Source organism: Taudactylus pleione, unplaced genomic scaffold, assembly GCF_031769625.1.
Source record: "Taudactylus pleione unplaced genomic scaffold, aTauple2 ptg000218l, whole genome shotgun sequence".
Classification (NCBI taxonomy): domain Eukaryota; kingdom Metazoa; phylum Chordata; class Amphibia; order Anura; family Myobatrachidae; genus Taudactylus; species Taudactylus pleione.
The window spans coordinates 7,316,779-7,335,176 of NW_028284620.1; the positions used below are offsets into that span (position 1 = coordinate 7,316,779).

An 18,398-nucleotide genomic window follows, 5' to 3' on the forward strand; every position below is an offset into this window, starting at 1 on the left:
ATCATCCGGGTGAATGAAATTAGTTTAGCATTATTAATATAAAACCACATAGTATCAAACATAACAGTCCTGAAAGTAAACCACTTTAGCCACGGGTTATTCTTAATCACATGCCCGTTGTATCTGACATTTGCCAAATACATTTTACAGTGCAAGCATGTTTATTCTAAGGCTACAAGTGATTTAGGTCTAACCAGTGGCATCAGACATAACGCTGTCATATTGGTACAAAACAGATGCAGATATACTTCTAACATGGCATAACTGCAGCTTCATTACACCTATTGCAGAAGTTGTATTGTGGTTGTACCCGGCATCTATTCACAGAGATCTGAGCGATTGGGAGCAGCCTGGCATGTCTAAGTGCTGGGCACGTCCCCAAGAGTGATGACAAGGGGGCACCCCTTTTTCCTTGACCAAGCTCCCTTTTCAGGTACACGCACAGAAGTGCCTTTTCTCTAGGTCCAGCGCCGGTCCTAGAGTGAACGCTACTTGTTTAAAGAAAAGCTGGTAAAACGGGTAGGGGTCTATTTACTAATAATCACAGAATTGCTGCAACCATAAAGTATCCATATTGCAGGGGATATTTACATTTTTAATGAAAATATCCCTGCTATTTAAAAAGGGGAACATGCAGGGACAGATTGAGGCAACCGCTGTCCCTGCGAGTTATATGCCCGGCAAATTATTGTGAAAGACGTCTCCTGTGGAGCTGACAAAGCGCATGTGCACAGCGTCAGCTACCGGATCCTGCTCCTATGCTGCCCATCCACTACTAGATGCGGGGATGACAGCACGATTACGACGCCGTCTCCCTCGGGGTGAAGTGCATACACTGAACATTCAGACGTTCAGTGTATGCGCGTGCATCGTTGGTCGTTTAACATTTTACTGCCCGATTTGCGGGCGATTAGCAAGCATTTGAGCGATAACGACCGTCGTTATCGCTCAATCGCTAGGTTTAATCACCTAGTGGATGGGCAACATTAGTCTCCATAGGCTTAAAGCAGATTACATACACCATCTAGATCTTAGAGGCACTGAACTACACTTAAGTACCTGCAGCAGAAACACATACTCAGTGTTCTGATTCAAGGTCAAATGATGAATTTGCTATTTGTTATCATGGACATTTACAAACTTTAATCATAGGCAGCAACTGTACCAATTAGGGCCTATGTGACATAACATTTAAGTGCACAGGTCTTTCCGTCCCCAACACTGTTTTGTGAAGACATCGATGGTCATCCACCGCATAGTTACCATCGATGGCGACTTGCTATTTTGCCATCAATGTTAACCATGCCTACGGCCACCCCTACTACCAAGCCACATTAATCTGCAAGTAGGGATGGCCATCGGTATGGTTACCACCGATGGCAAAATAGCAAGTGGCCATCGATGGTAACTATGCAATGGATGATCATCGATGTCTTCAGCAAACAGACGGTCATCCCTGTTATATCACTGACTGGCTTGCGTGCCAATCAGAACAAGGGGCGTGGCTTCCCAGGTGTCCCGGCACCTTGTTAAAAATAAAACAAAAAAAACACTATTCGGTTATGTTCTTCCATCGATGGAGGGAAACCATCTGGTTCTCCCCCATCGATGGGAAAAACATTCGACATCGGCCGTAAGCCATCGATGATTATGAGTCATCGATGGCCATCAATACCTGCATGCGGTGATGAGTGACATCAATTCAGCTGATGTGCAGCACATCAGATAGGACGACGTAGCTGACTGCGCACGTGAACTCACGATTGAGGGAACACGCTGAGCACTATGGACGATATACTGTTCGATCTGCATCTGAACGATAGATCGCCTAATGTGTACCCCACCTTAGGTTCTCTCGTCTTCCTCCATATCCCTGATTGTGGAAATATTAAAGGATGGAATCAGACAGTTCCTACATCACAGCAATGTTACTAGCTCAATTAGCTTTTTCCTCCATCCTGAATGACTGCTGCCCTCTTCAGATTATTTGTATGAATCACTTGTGAAAACATGTATACACAGTGGTGGAGTTCAGGGCAACCAATTGAGAGAGAGATTTAATATCAGACCAATGAATAAATTAAGTGTTTTCAGGTGCTTGGTTTTGTTTCACAAATTTTGCTGGTGTCATGTTGTTGTAGGATACTGTAGTGTACAAACATATAGACTACAGCTAACATTCATCCAGTGTTGTTCAATATGGACACACATAAGCAAATCAGACAATAGGCTAATCATCCAGAACTTCTGCCAGTTCAATTCATTTTAATAAGACGACTCTGGCATTGAAGCAGTTTCTGAACACACTGCAACCAAAGGACAATTGCCCAATGTTGCCAGTTTAAAATGTTATGTACAGTAGCATAAGAAATGCAACTCAAAAAAAGTTTACATTAACTTTGTAAAATACACTATGGCACAAGAGACATATGAAATACAGGGGAGATGTATCAAGCCTTGGAAAGCAATAAAGTGGACAGAGATAAAGTACCCGCCAATCAGCTCCTGTCAGCTTACAGGCTGTGTTTGGAAAATGACAGTTAGGAGCCGATTGGTTGGTACTTTATCTCTCCCCAGTTTCTCTCTCTCCATGGCTTGATACATTTCCCCCACAGTTAATCTAGTTCCTATAAATACTGCATAGTCTATACTAAAATTTCCATGTACATAATCCACTTACAGAAATGATAAACTGGTAAGGCGTCCTTATCTGATCAATGCAGAATAAAGCTACTTTCACCTTCCTTACACTAATTAACGGGGAAATGTACTAAGTCTTGGAAAGAGAAAGTACCAACCAATCAGCTCCTGTCATTTTACAGCCTTGTAAGCTGACTGGTTTGTACTTCATCTCTCTCTCTCCAAGGCCCATATTCAATTGTCTGCGAAACGTGCAGGACTTCTTGCATGCTGGAGATAGGCGTCCTCGCAAGTTTTGCCTCTGGAAAAGTATTGCGCTAGTCACCGCGATTCACCCTATTCAATTGCAAAAGGACGCGAGATCGTGTCCCAGCGAAAAGTCGTTAGATTTGGGGAAATCAGCCTGACACCCCCAAAAAATGCACTGACATGGAGGGATCACTATGGATACCCCCGAATAGCCCTTCTGAAGGTATTTGGGGTTGCTTAAATACTCTCAATAGCTGCTAATTAGCGTCTTTGGAGAAGTGGTGAAGAATAGCATTTAGTAGGTTTTTTTTGTAGAAAATAAGTAGTGCCAGCAAATTTGGGGTACACGAAAATGGGTGCTAGCATATTTTTAAAGTTGCTATAGTGTAGTTTTAAAAATTGTTAAAAATCCACCTGCCGCAAGCACCTGCAAACTTAAAAACACCTGGGGCATACTTGGGGACCCCCTGGAGTAGATTTTCCTAGTTTTCAAGTTTGTCCCCCAATTTTGTTTTTTTTTTTCACCCCCATAACGAAAGTACTTTTTTAGGGTGTTCTAAAGTATTTTTTAACTTTTTTTGATGCAGTTTACCTTTGGGGTACTGTCCCAAGGCTGCAGGGGTGTTCCCGCAAGCTTGCACCCCAAACCCCCAACTCTGCACTGTATTCCTCCTCCTTTCAGATGTGAATCTTTCCCGCTGGTTACAAGGCGCAGACTTCTCGCACCAGAGAAAAGTCTATGGAATTGAATATGGGGAAAAGTTCTCACCTGGCGAAATGACGTCACCGGCGAGAACTTTTAGCCGATCTCGGCTTTTCACCAGCAATTGAGTACGGCCCCAAGTCTTAGTACATCTCCCTGTATAGAGAAAGAATTTCTACACTTGCAGATTTACTTAAGGTCCAATACTTAGCGTTCCCGCTAGGCTGTTTTAGCGGGGCGCGGCGCCCTGCCCTCATTCTGGAGGGCAAAAAGCACCCTGCCCTCGAGAAGGATGGCAAAAAGCGCCCTGCCCACACAGCCTGCGGGTGCAGTCTTCACCCGCGGGTCGCAGTGTCCCGTGGCTGGAGAAAAGTGCAGTGACCCAGTCACCGCCGGAGAATAGACGCCGGACGCATGCGCCCGGCATCTATTCTCACTGTCTGCAACGCTTGGGGGCTGCCCAGCGTGTGCGTAAGTGCCGGGCATGCCCCCAAGAATGACGAAAAGGGGACGCGTCTTATAGACACACACCCTTTCCATGGACACGCCCCCTTTTCGGGCGCGCGCACAACATTGCCCCCTCTAGCTCCGGCGCCATGCCTGCCGCCGGAGCTAGATTGAACAATGCAATACTGTATCCTACGGAATTGGGCGGTTTGTTCCCCACCCCTCCTTAGCACAGTCAGGCGTATGTTATTAGATATCCTGTATTTTGACCGTGAGGCCACCCTGCCAGATACTGAGAAGGGAGTGATGATGCTTTCAGAGAAAATGGGGACTTTATATTTGTCATCTAGATGAAAGACAACTACTTAGTTTCTATACAAACTAGAATGAGCTGTATTTTCTGAGATTTTGTATTAAGCCTTTTATTTAATATTAGGCTCCAAATGGCTCTAACTCTCCAGTACATGCACAGCACTCTTACTACTTATGTATCCCCTTCCCCACACTTTTCCTTCTACCTTGTGACTTTTCCTCCCTCCCCACTTCCCGACGTACAGATCTGCCCAGCTACTTCTTTGTCCGCAGCGCGAGAGGTACTCCCGCGATCGGAGACACGCATTAGCCTCTCCATAGGCCTTTACAGGGACGCGCCACAGCGTATCGTGGCATTATATTTTATACATTTATATTATGAAATGATCATACCAGCTGGACTGATATCCCTATATATGTGAGGTTATCCCACAATTGCTTACGTCACTGATCATTGTCAGGTTTTTTTTATTTTGCTCTGTATCAATCGTTTTATCTCGTTTTATTCTCTGTTATTCAGGTCTTAAGGCACGTATCCACTAGATGAGAAAAATGAGCGATTGAATGATTATGATATCGTTCAATCGGTCACTAATCTTGCAGTAAAAAGCCGGCAACGACCAGCGATGTGCGTACCTGAAGATATGCATGTGCTGTTGTCTCCAGCTGAAATTTTCTTATGCATGAAAAATCCCAAATGAAAATCAGGCCCAGAGTCACTAAACAGACAGAGTTGTCCTATATTCTAATTATAATTATAATTATAGTCTGTTTGCTGGAGGGGTGCCCCCGAGGCCCAACCAGACATCTTATTTAATTTTTTTTAAAAGTAAGACTTTTTAGTTTACCTCTGAGAACTCTAGTTTGCAAATTAATAAATATATAGTAGGCTATTTGTTACCCTGCAATAAGGGATACAAAAAAAGGTGTTTTTGCATTTTAAGTTGTACTTGACTTTACATACTTGGATTCTGGCAAATCATTTTCACACTACTAACTTCTATGTAAGAGACTCCATACTAGTACACTCTGCAAAAAGGGATACAAATATATATATATGGTGTAAATTTATTTGATGACTGTCTGCCATCATTTATATTAAATCCTATTTGCATTTTAAAATCGTAGTTCTACTGTTTTAGTATTTAAGAATGCCACCACCTAAGGGAAAATAGCAGTTAACTGGCAAATTGCGTGAAGACTTAGGCCTGATTCCGAGCCGGACGCTCTGACCAGAGCGATCGCTCTGAATCAGTGCCCTCCTACCTAAAAATGGAGCGGACTCCTGGCCGCTCGCATAGCTGTGGGTGACCACCCACAGCATATGCGAGCGGCCAAAAAGATGGTCGCGATGGTCAAGACCATCGCGACCATCGGGCTTGCGACGAGACCCTGCGGTAGGGTCTCGGTGACCGCAAGCCCTGGAGTGATTTTGGCTCTATCAGAGCCAAAATCACTCCCACTGACAAAGTGATGTCAGTGGGGCCGGACCAAGACGGTAGGCGTTCCCATGAGAACGCCTCCATCTGGCAGCCACACCCCCACCAAAGGGGGCGTGCTGTCAGTCACCATCGACAACTTGGCTGTCGCTGTCCGGGTCTCGCGCATGCGCACGACGGAGCTCCCTCCGTCGTGCGCATGCACGTTGGGGTAACATCGACCTGCTTGCGAGCGCCCTGCGCTCGCGAGCGGGTCTGAATGACCCCCTTAATGTTACGATCAATGTGCAGTGCTGTGTTTTCAATTGGGTCTGACATTACGGTCCATATTAATTCAAACAAAGACCTGCATCTTAAGCTTCTTTAACTTCCAGGAAGGTGACCAGTGTTTACACCTGTCAAAGTGGATAATGAAATTAAAGTCAGGGACCATCATCATCTATAGTACATCATAATGTGAGTTGAGTTTTTTTAAATAAATCTTTATTAGACTTTTTTTTAATGAAAATGCAAATGGTCAGGATAAATTGTTAATTTTAATGTGCTTTAGATGTCCAAACACAATCAAATTCTATGTACAGTCTGTATTTTGCCTTCACTGCAATACAACTCTCATATTATGGGGTCTATATAATAGGGTGAGTTGCAGGTTGATTGTGCCGGAAGGATCCCAGCGAATGTCTCTCTTTTTATTTTTGAACTATAGCAACCCTAGACTAGAGAGAAAAGCAATTTTATGCAAAAATATTTAATTTGGAAATGGATTAATACCATGTGAGAAACATTACACAAGGGGAGACTGTTTGTGATACATTGGGCAGAAATAAATTCAGTGCAATGACTAATAGCAGCAGGAGGGAGTTGCCCGCAGCTATTCAATACAATGTGCTGTTTGCCTTGTCGGGAATTGGCTAAGCCAGAGAATGCCGGTTCTCGCAACAACCTGGGAGTTTAGGCGCGAGAACCGGCATTCTCTGACTAAAGTGCTGGGCGCGCAGCTGTTAGCGACACGCTAAGCCGGCAAACAGCTGCGCGCCCAGCACTTTTGTCAGATTTCTCCTCGCATACCCAGGGGGGTGTGAGAAGAAATCCTTTAGACGACCATACAGCGCAGTGTATTGAACAGCTGCAGGAGTTCCCTCCCGCGTCTATTCAGCTTCGCAATGAATTGAATTTGGCCAATTTTTAATTGTTGTGCAATTTCACATTTTAGTATGATCTACAAAACATTCTGACAATTATTTATTAGTGGCCATTAATTTTTGCCCTAAATATAATTTTTACTAATGAAAGTTTATGTTTACTCAAAAATGGCTGGGTTATTACAAACAAATAAGACAATGCAATTATCTAAGCTATTAAGGCCCATACAAAACTCATGTCAGAAATGAGATGATACTAAAACTTTTCCAGGAAAGGTCTAATGGAAAATTCAAGACTTTAATTACCAGATGCAATTACATCTGACTTCAAAAAGCTTCCTACACCTGCTCCCTGTACTGCTCGACCTACAGCCACTGGGGGGCAGTCTAGCCACATTAAGACCATTCATGAAAAAGTGAAACGGATGAGTGTTCTCAAGGTCAGCCCGAGCAGCATTAACAATGAAAAGAAAAAGGGCAAGTGGGAGCACGCGAGCAAAAACATTTCAATTAAAACAAGATTTGATGGCTTAAAAATGCATGGACACAGGTATCCAATATCTGTAATGAGCACAGACAGCAATTATATTTTTTGTATGAAGATCCCTTCAATGTACAGAACGGCTTAGATCGGTCTGTGCTTTATAATTAAAAAATAATAAATAAGAAAGAATACATAGGTGGAGAAAATCAGCCACGAGGTTCCAGATAACAGATTGCGGGTTTGCCAGGCAGGGAAATATCACAGCCCATAGAGGTACGTAGTATGAGCAAAGCAAACATGGTTTCCGTACTATAATGCTGGGAATCTGTGCAGCTGCAATCCCCGCAAGTTCCAATGGAACCTCGTGCTGAAAAGAATCGGTCCCACAAGAGTGAATGAATTACAATAAATCGTAAAAATACACCAAGTAATAAAAGGAAATAAAACAAAATATGCGCAAGAGGAGGGGTTTTCATTTACAACACACTGCACCACTAATACCAATTCCTGGAAGTCATTTTTTGGATGAGCATGGAGAGTGAAAACCTTATATAAACATTTTCCATGTCCTATTCTCTAACTGCAGGCCCGAAAACATATCTATTACCCAATATCACATGTTAATTACATATGTAGACCTAGACAGCCAGGGCCTGTTTTATATTCTAACACTTATAACTATGTGCAGACTGCGCTGTTGTATCTAAGGATCCCAAACATACATTCCAGAACTATGGTATGTTATTCCAAGGAGACCTATACATATAGAGAACTGAATAAGCACTATTAGCTCCACATATGCAGATTTGTTTCCCTTTGGTTGGTGTACATCTTTAGAACACAAACCGGACTGAAATGGATAAACTTTAAATATTATTTCCTACAGTACAGATTAGTTACTACATCTACAACTCTGTCCAAAGCAATTTACAGACACTACTGTATTTGTGCTACCACAGATGTGTCTCTTGTGCTGCTACACTGTGGATTTAGGTTGTGCCAAACAGTCGTCCTCTGCGCGCCAGGTCCAGGGCAACTCAGCAGTACTGAGCATCTTATTCGCACAAATAAAACTGGAAACAAGGGAGGAAACAGAGAAAGGCACACTGACCTCCACTATTGCTTCAAGATCTGTTGCATGTGCACCAGAGCAGGAATGAGCTGGAAGCCTGGGGTAATAAGCCACGGACCATGGTCCTCCCTCTCCCAGGGCTGCCACCCCGAAGTCCTGTCTCTAGGGACAGATCTCCAGCAAGGAGACCGCACCAATGTACATAAAAGGGGCAAAGTATAGGCTAAAGTGCATGGCTCTTCCCCCTCACACCCATGACCTGCTGCCTCTGCTGTAGCAGCAGCAAATTGCAAGAACGGAAGACCCTGATCAGTAACAGGTAGTGTTTGCATGCTGGGGTGTTGGTAGTTAATTGGGGGAGTAATGTATGTCCGGGCGCTGTAATGAATACAGGGTCACTGGAAATATATTACGGATACTTGTTAAGATGACAAAATGTGTAAAGGCAGTATTTAAACATATAATTGGATAAGTTATTTAGGACAAGCAGAAAATTGGGAGGCACAAATATTTCAGGCTTGTTGCTGGAGGCACTGAATGTCGAACTTGTAGTAGCACAGCGCAGCTCACAATTTAAAAATCAATCATCGGGTTCATAGAAGGATAATTATCGTAGACAGCAGATTTTTATTTTTATTTTATTTTTTTAACACCAATAAATCAGTTTAGGCAAGTTGATGTATGAACTGTGATTTCTATAGAGGTGTATCATTTGATACTACAAACAGTCTAAGCTCAGTTTGTCAGGAACCTCACATTACTCGTTCGGCAGAGGACCCTGCTCTGTCAATGGTCTCCCTAGTTACCTGCCTGCCTCCATCTATTCCTCGTAATGCTACCAACAGTAACAGCCACCAGTGCCCTCACTTGTATACAATTCACAGGTCACTGCCTCTCAAAAGTTCAGCACACTCCTCCAGGAATGCTCTATCCTAATGGGACTATAGGTTGTTATAGTCCTACTTACACTGGGGACATGCAACCTTAATCTTCTGACAATCTATATCACTGTATTTCTACTAAGTTTGCATTGTACCTGCATTACTTTTTATAAGCTAGAGCTGACCAGCTGGTGTGTGCGCTGATTGGGCTGTGTGAATGTGTGTATAACAGTGTGATGTAAAAAGCTATTTTTTTATTTTTTTCAAAAACATTTCATTAGATTTCACAAGAAAATTGAACAAAAAATATGGTGATACACAGTATATCACATAAATCTTGCCAAAGCTATATATACACAATGTCTACAAAATAGAATATCATAATACCAGTTTTTTTTACAAATAATACTTCTAACATAAAAGGGTTAGTACATAGGAAAACACCAAAGGGAGGGGGGGGGCGAGACAATTCGTGGACAAGTACTTATGGCATAGTTCCTGCATCCAAGGCGTATGTACAGTACTCATTAGAATTCAGAATGTAGAATCTATTTCGACTAAATTTCAACTAAGAGGCATGAGAATCCAATTGTCTATGCATAAACCAAGAAGTGGGTACAAATAATTTATAAGTGTGTGTTTGGACAGACATATCTAGAGCTGCAATGTTATATTCCCATTTTTTGTGGAATCTGATACTACCTTTCTCTATATCAGGAATGGTAGCTCGTCTTTCAAAATATATGATACGAAGGACACTTCACTTCAGCTACAGAGGGAGTAGACCTCTTAATCCAGAATTTCAAAATCAGCTTTTTCGCCACAGTGAGAATAACAGTTAAAACAGGAATAATCTCCTTACCCAACATACCTAGATCCCATACAGGAAAATTTACAAGTAAACACGCTATTGGGTCTTTAGACAGATTTAATCTGAAAATTTGATTAATATAGTTAATAATTTTATACCAAAATACAGCTATCTACCCACATTTACCCACAAAAATTGTGGAATAATGTGGCTCCCTGCATTCTGGGCATTTGCCAGTTTCTCCTGGGACCATGTGTGCTCTCTGAGCTTGTGAAATAACAGCTCTATGCATCGTTTTAAAATGTGTTTCCTGTAGTGAGGCAGAGTGAAGATATTTAAATACCATTAAATTATATTCTAGTAATACAACTAAGTCTGAGAGATCAGCAATTTCATCTGACCACCGTTTAAATGTATGGCCCCAGAGTTTATTGCGTCGTGTAGTCTTGAGATACATATAATGTTTTAAGGTGCATATACACGTAACAATTTTCTAAACGATTTTACTATAACGACATCGTTATCGTTCAATCATTGAAAAAATCGTTCAGTTTCTGAGTTATAACGATGAACGATTATCACTCATGCGTGTTCCCGTTTTTAGTTTATTCTGACTGACCAACTGAACGATTTTCATTAAGGGAAGTCTCAAAAATCGTTTGTAGTTCAAAAAATCGTTCATTACACTTTAAAAAAATCTGACAGATAATCTGACAGAAAATCGTACATAATATATATGCAGCTTAAGTCTAAAAAGACTAGTACAAGAAAAGGAAAAGATAATCTGCATCGGGTCAGGTGTCTCATCATCAGACATAGGCTTGGGTGATGAATTAATTAAATGTTTAATCTGCAGGTACATGAAAAAATGTCTATTTGATAGATTACATTTATTTTTCAATTCAGAAAAAGACATCAGCTCCCCACCAGGTCAAAAACATCCCGAATTGATGCAATTCCCACCTTCCTCCACCCCTTATACAAGGCATTCTGTGAAAAAGATGGGTTTCCCCAAAAAGTCGTAAACCCGGAAGAGCATGGGTTCCTCTGTAATTTAGTATTAGTATACCTCCAGGATTGATAGGTGTCAAAAAAATAAGATACTAGAGAATATCTTAACAGGGTTGTCTTTCTTGGGGGAGTGAAGCAGTGCGCTGGGAGAGAATGGAGAAAACTATTTTACCTGTAAAGCTGCACACACACACACAACAATTTTGTTACCAACGATTTTATGAACGATTATCTGTCAGATTTTAAAAATGTAATGAACGATTTTTATGAACTACAAACGATTTTTGCATATTCCCTTACTGAAAATCGTTCAGTTGACAAGTCTGACTGAACTACAAACTACAAATGTGAACGCGCATAAACGATAATCGTTCATCGTTTGACTCAGAAAGTGAACGATTTTTTCAAACGATTATCGTTAAACGATATCATTTAACGGTAATCGTTCAAAAAATCGTTGTGTGTGTATGCACCTTAAGACATAATTCACAAAGATAGATCGACACCAAAACCAGTCTAATACATATCTGAAATATGTTGCCCTACTAATAGATTGTAGGTCAGGTAAATGTATTCCTGCCTCCGAACGAGGCAGCTGCAATTTAGAATATGCTATCCTTGGTTTTCTTTCCTTCCATAAAAATGTGGAGAATATAGAGTCTACTTGAGATGCGTCTTTTTTTGTAACACTCAAGGGAAGCATTTGTAGTAAATAAGAGCTTAGGAAAAGCCATGCTCTTGATTACCGTGGTTCTGTCTAACAAAGACAGAGGTAGGTTCATCCATCCAGACAATAGCTTAGAGATATTTGTCAAAATAGATTTAAAATTAACAGTATAAATCAACTAATGACCTAGGAATTGGAATCCCTAGATATGTCAGTGCAGTCGTAACAACTGGAAATAAGGATAGTATCGGGTGAAGACTAAGCCCCGCTACATCCCCTGATAAAGGTAACAATTCAGACTTCGAATAATTCACTTTGTACCCAGCAAATGTCCCAAAGCTATCAATCAAGGAAATAATTGCCGGAACAGATGCAATGGGATTAAATATAAATAAGAGAATGTAGTTTGCGAACAACGCCATTTTAGCCTCTATTTTACCTACTGCAATACCAGTAAAGAGCGAAGAGTCTCGAAGGGCTATCGCCAGGGGCTCCAAAGCCAGCGAGAAAAGTAAAGGCGACAATGAACATCCCTCGCGAGTACCCCTCTCTATACAGAATGGGGAGGACAAAAACATGTTGCCTATAACTTGTGTCATAGGGTCTGAATATAAACCAAATATCAAGTGGATGAAGTCCTCCGGTGCCCGAAACCTCCGCAATGACTCAAATAAGTGGTCCCTTGTGACTAGATCAAAGGCCTTTTCGGTGTCTAATGATAAGATTACGTTAGTATCCAGGGAGCCCGAGGACTCCACCCACTGCAGGATCGAAAGCACCTTCCTAATATTGGCAACAGACTGGCGGCCATGAATGAGTCCAGATTGATCGGCATATATAAGGGACAGCAAGATCAATTTATATCTATTCGCTAACAGTTTCGTGAAAATTTTGTAGTCCGTATTTAATAATGAAATCGGACGATAGGAACTTGGGAGTTCTAGGTCACGTCCCGACTTTGGCAAGACTCTGACAGTAGCAGAATTAAAGTGGTGGATTATTACCGGATAGAATGGAATTTAAAACCTCTGTGAGGGGCTCAGAGATTTTAGAGGATAAGATCTTGTAGAGGCCATCAGGGCCTGGGGCTTTATTGTGTTAAAGAGGAAATCACTGCCGTGACTTCATCAATGGTCACCGGTTTTATCAACGATGAGGCCTGATCTGTGGACATGACTGGCACAGAAAGCCACCTTCCTGGACTCCTCCATGAGTATAATTGTGAATAGAATGACCTAAGGATATCCGCATTGGATCTGACCAAGTTACCATCATTGCCTCTTAGAGCTTTAATAACTGTGGATGGGTGATGCCCTTTTACTAAATTAGACAATAATCTGCTGGATTTATTTCCTTGACCATAAAATCTCAATTCCTTGTTAAAAGTATATTTTGATTCCATTGAGGACATAACATTGCCAAACAGAGTTTTCTAATGATAATATGCCTGTTTGGATGCCGGGCTAGGACTACTTTTAAACTCATGATATGCGGAAGAAAGTTTCGCCTGAGGAACCAAGTAATCCGATCCCAACTGTTTATCTCTATGTTTGCAATAGGACAAAATAACACCTCTTATCACAGGTTTAGAAGCCTGCCAGAATAGAAGCGGATTATTATGTTCACATTCCGAGTTATCAAGCTTATAGTCATTCCATGCTGATTCCAGCATATTGCGGAATTTTATGGAGCTGGACAGATAGGATGGAAAACGCCACTGGTGAATAGGGCCTTTGTCGTGGTAACTCATATCTTCATCCAACACAGAGCATGATCAGGTAAATGAATTGGTTAAATTTTAGAATTTAACACCCTAGAGAACAAGTGATCAGAGAGCAATAGGTAGTCAATGCAGGAAAGGGTGCAATGAGCTGCAGACAGGCACATAAAATCCCGGTCCATATGATGGCATGCCCTCCACACATCCACCAATCCCAGCTGTTCAGACACATAGGGGATACCAATCTTAGATAGAAATACTGTGTCTACACAGTCTACCCCTCCTATCACATTAGAGGCAACCAATTTGTAATCTCCTCCCAGGATAAGTGAGGCATCTGTGTGTGTATATTATAATATATATATATATATATATATATATATATATATATATATATATATACACACACACACACACACACACACCGTGTTTCCCCGATAATTAGACCTACCCCGAAAATAAGCCCTATCCTTACTATTGATGAATGGCCCAAAATAAGCCCTACCCCGAAAGTAAGACCTAATAAAATCTAAATTTTTCCCGGTCCCTGCACTACACTAATATGTACCCAGCTCCGCCCCCCGCATGAAATCCGGTACTACAGTAAATGAAAGAGCTGGAGGAGGCTGCCCGGCCCGCTCCTCCACCAGCTTACAAGAACGTACTCAGACTGCAAAACAAGCTTTCAATAAAGCTTGTTTTGGAGTCAGCGCGCGTGACGTCATGAAGTCACGGCGCGCCTCTGAAAGTGGACAACGGAGGAGCTGCGGATCGTGGAGGAAGACGCGACTCTGAAGGTGGAGGTAAGTTCGACAGGGAGAGGGACAGGCTGAATTCAACACCGGGGTGCTGGAGACGCACAGGCTGGGGGGGGGGGGGGGGGGCTGGAGAGGCACAGGCTGCATTCAACAGGGGAGGAGAGAGGCACATTGAAATGGCTGTCAATGTTAAATTAAATAAGCGCTACCCCAAAAATAAGCCCTAGTGTGTTTTTTGGACCCCCCCAAAAAATAAGAGTGTCTTATTATCGGGGAAACACGGTATGTATATATCACACACACACACACAGTTTGGAAAGAATATTTAAGAAAAATGTATTGGTCTGTACATTGGGGACAAAGGTTTCATAGCAAACCTAGAAGTATTAATTGACACATCCGCGATAACATAACGACCATGTAAGTCAAAAGTGGTCGAGTGGATAGAGGTAAGGAGGTTTTTGTTAACTAGAATGACTACACCTCTAGCCCTAGAAGTGTACATAGGAGGCCAGAACAGACCAACCCAGCATGTTTAATTTAACCACTTCAGGAGGGAGAAGACGAGTCTTCTGCAAGAAAACAACATCCAGTTTGAGTTCTCAGATACAGGAGGATCTTCTTCCTTTAATCGGGGAATTGATCCCGCCTACATTCCAAGTGCCATATAAAAGACTAGTCATAATGGTTTATAATGAAGATACAGCAACGACTGAGCCACATTAACATCATCCTGTAGGAATATGCCATAGAGATCGAATCATGAAACGAACAAGACAAGACACATGAGGGAAAAGAAACTCAAAGGAGGGAGAAACAAAAAATAAAACTATGGGTAACAGAGTACCCTAAAGGTTGAGCATATATGAACTTTCAACACATCAAGACGCAGTAACGTCTACCAAACTGTTTAGGTATGCGCTCAGCATACCCCGGCATATAGAAACAGTTAAATATCACACAGCAAAACCAAGTAACATTGTCATGTCACCTATAATAATATCCCATTCTAATTTCAATAGGGAATACATGGCAGTAATATTAACAGTATAAAGAACAGCCTATCTACAAAACTGTTATATACTTATTTGAATTCAAAAACAGATAATTGTGAAGGTGTATAGTAAACTGAGTTACAGACAAATTATTTCTCACGTGATTGTCCCATTAAATTCACGGGTCATTTGCAGAAGTAGACGCCTTTTCCGCAGATAGAAAAAGATCAGCATCAGCTACGGAGGTGAAGTCCTTAACCACTTGCCTGGCATGGTCATATCAGATACAACCATACCAGACTGCGCTTTCCCTGACATGGTCGTATCTGATGCGACCAGTCAGAAAATCTCTGTGGGCGGCTGCTGGAAAATCATTTTCTTGCAGCCGCCAATAACAGAGGGACTTCCTGGTCCCTCTGCTCACTGTCCCTCCCCGTGGGCCGATCACTGCTAGCAGCGATCGGCCAGCCCAGCGCCGGCACAGCCACCCCCCGGCGGCTGTCTAGAGGACAGAGAAGAGAAGGCAGCACTGTCCTACACACACACTTATATAGATGGCAGCCCCCAACCGATGTTAAGGAAACATCGGCAGCTGTGGTCACAAGCTATGTTTCCATCGATGGCCATCATTACTATATGCCATAAAAATTGCCATTTTTATTGTATACAGCATTTAAAAAAATTTTTTTTACAAAATCATGTCGGATAAGTTCTAAAAAGCTATTCCTGACCTAATTAAATCATTAAAAATAAAACAATTTCAGTGCAGTTTTTGGAAAAATAATTTGTTAGTTAAGTGGTTAAAGGAGTCTCCATCGAACAACCGCAGCCTTGCTGGGTAGAACAAAGCAAATTTGCGGTTGGCCTTGTATAAACGGGAGCAAAGTGGTGAGAAATGTTTTCACCTCTGCACAGTAATCCTGGAATATACGGAACTTCAAACCCTCCCACTGAAGACCACCCTGTCTTCGTAAAGCACTCCAAACGGCATCTTTATGGAGAAGCTTCAAGCACCTAAGAATGACCACACGTGGTCTAGTATCCCTAGAGTCACGCACTGGGCCAATTCTATGTACCCTTTCCACTACCATATCAGAGCATGCCTCTGCTATATTTAGTAAATCAGGCAGGGACGACTTAAGAAATCGGGTCAGCTCTGTTCCTTTAAGGGATTCGGGTAATCCAATAACGCGAAGGTTGTTCCTTCTTGATCTGTTTTCAAGATCAAGCTTATTTAAAACTTGGTAATGGGATTTTTGTAAAGAAGCAGTAGTAGTACTCAGTTCCTCTACATCGTGGAACATGGCCCCCAACCTGTTATCATTTGCCAGGACTACCTGAGATTTGTTTAACCTGAGATTTTATATATCTGAGACTACTTGTGTCAGTTTAGCTGAATGAGTGTCCATAATAGGGCCCATGGCCTCCTGGATCGCCTTAACCACATCTCCATATGTGACAGGGCTATCCTGAAGATCTGGAGCGGGAGAAGGTGGCTGAGAAGTAGCAGAGTCTGTAGAGACTTCTGAAGTGATGTCTTGCGTATCAGAGGTGGCGGCCATATTGGTTTCAGTTCTCCTCTTCTCAGAGCGGGCTCTCTGTTTAGGCTGCCTTTGAGAGGGACCAGAGCGCTCCATCTGGTATCAGATCCTTCCTTTCTCCTGATACTGTGAGTCGCACTGTATTAGGCCCCGCTATCGCGGTCTTATAAAGTTGGATGCCGAAGTTGCTGCAGAGCTCTTCTGTCAAGCGGCCATCAACCTGGGAGGTCTTGTAATAGAGGGAAGCACCGGGAGCGATGCCCAGAGGTGAGTGGTGAGCAGCGTCAAGATGGCGCCTGGAGTGCACAGGAGCTTCTCTCCAGGGAACACTTCCGTCCCCTCAGCGCGAGCGCCTCGCCTGGGAAAGTGATGCGGAGACCCGACCAGCAGCGTCCCCGCGTGTCTCGGCAATCAGCAGCAAGCTGGATTCAGAGTCTTGTGATGGACGGGGCGGCGGCATCTCACAGCAGCAAGCCGGAGATTAAGAATTACTGCCGCGACGTCTATCCCCCTTCAGGCCGCGAGCTCGCAGGTCACTGCGTCCGTCTGGCGGTCTAAATACCTGCCCGGGGGGGCTCAGATGAATAGGGGGCTACGGGACTGGTCCAGGGATAGGAGCAGCACGGTGGGAAATGGTATTCTGGAGCTATATACAGCTGAACTCCAGCGCCATGCTGCCTTCCTCTTCAGTGTCCAAGCCATGCCCCCTGTAAAAAGTTTATTTAATTTAGTTAAGACTTTTTAGGGTTGGGTAGGATATCCCAGCTGTCGGGATGCCGCTAGTGAGAATACAGACAGCAGCATCCTGACAGCCAGAATCCTGACACCCATAGGGGTGCAAATTAAAAAGTGATTTAGGGGCTACTGTAAGAACAGCTGATGTGCACACTGCATCGTTTCCAATTGAATAGACCCTATATAGGCTTGTTAAACCAGATCTAATGCTGGGTACACACTGGAGCAACCAGCAATCGTTCAGACTTTCCCGACAATTTCCCTTCAGCGGGAATTGAGCGTACACACTAGAAGGACAAAACCATATATTGTTCCGTCCTTCATTAACATGCATTAGCTCGCATACGATATTGCCAGGTTTGATGTGCAGCACGTCAAGCCTGAAGTCACTAGCAACGCGGTCACCCATATATTGAGCGTACACACTGAGCGATGTAGTCAATTTCCAGAGTGTAGCCAGGTTAAGCTTATTTTAAATTATAAATCAACACTGTTTGATGGTTTAAGACCATGGAGCAAGAACTGCAAGCATTCTAGAGGTCCGATTACCACATTAATAGTTCTCTTTCATACATTGTAATATGCAAAGATCAGAAAATTCACGATTCTAGTTTGCATCAGACCCTGCAGTAAATCTTGTTTTAGAAACCCATTGTTGGGCTCACAGATGCACTAAAAAAAAAAAAAGCTTTGCAACCACTTTTGCTTTGTATTATCAGGAATTCTAGTGGGATGAAATGAGATCTTCATGGCCGTCTCAGTTGGGTAGATTTAAAGAGCTTGACATTAAA

At 42.6% G+C, this 18,398-nt stretch overlaps 1 protein-coding gene across 3 annotated transcripts in view; it reads right to left on the reverse strand.

Annotated features, from left to right (window-relative positions):
* MTUS1 (microtubule associated scaffold protein 1) overlaps positions 1-18,398 on the reverse strand; it is a 221,233-nt gene that overhangs the window by 70,441 nt on the left and 132,394 nt on the right. The window lies entirely within an intron of this gene.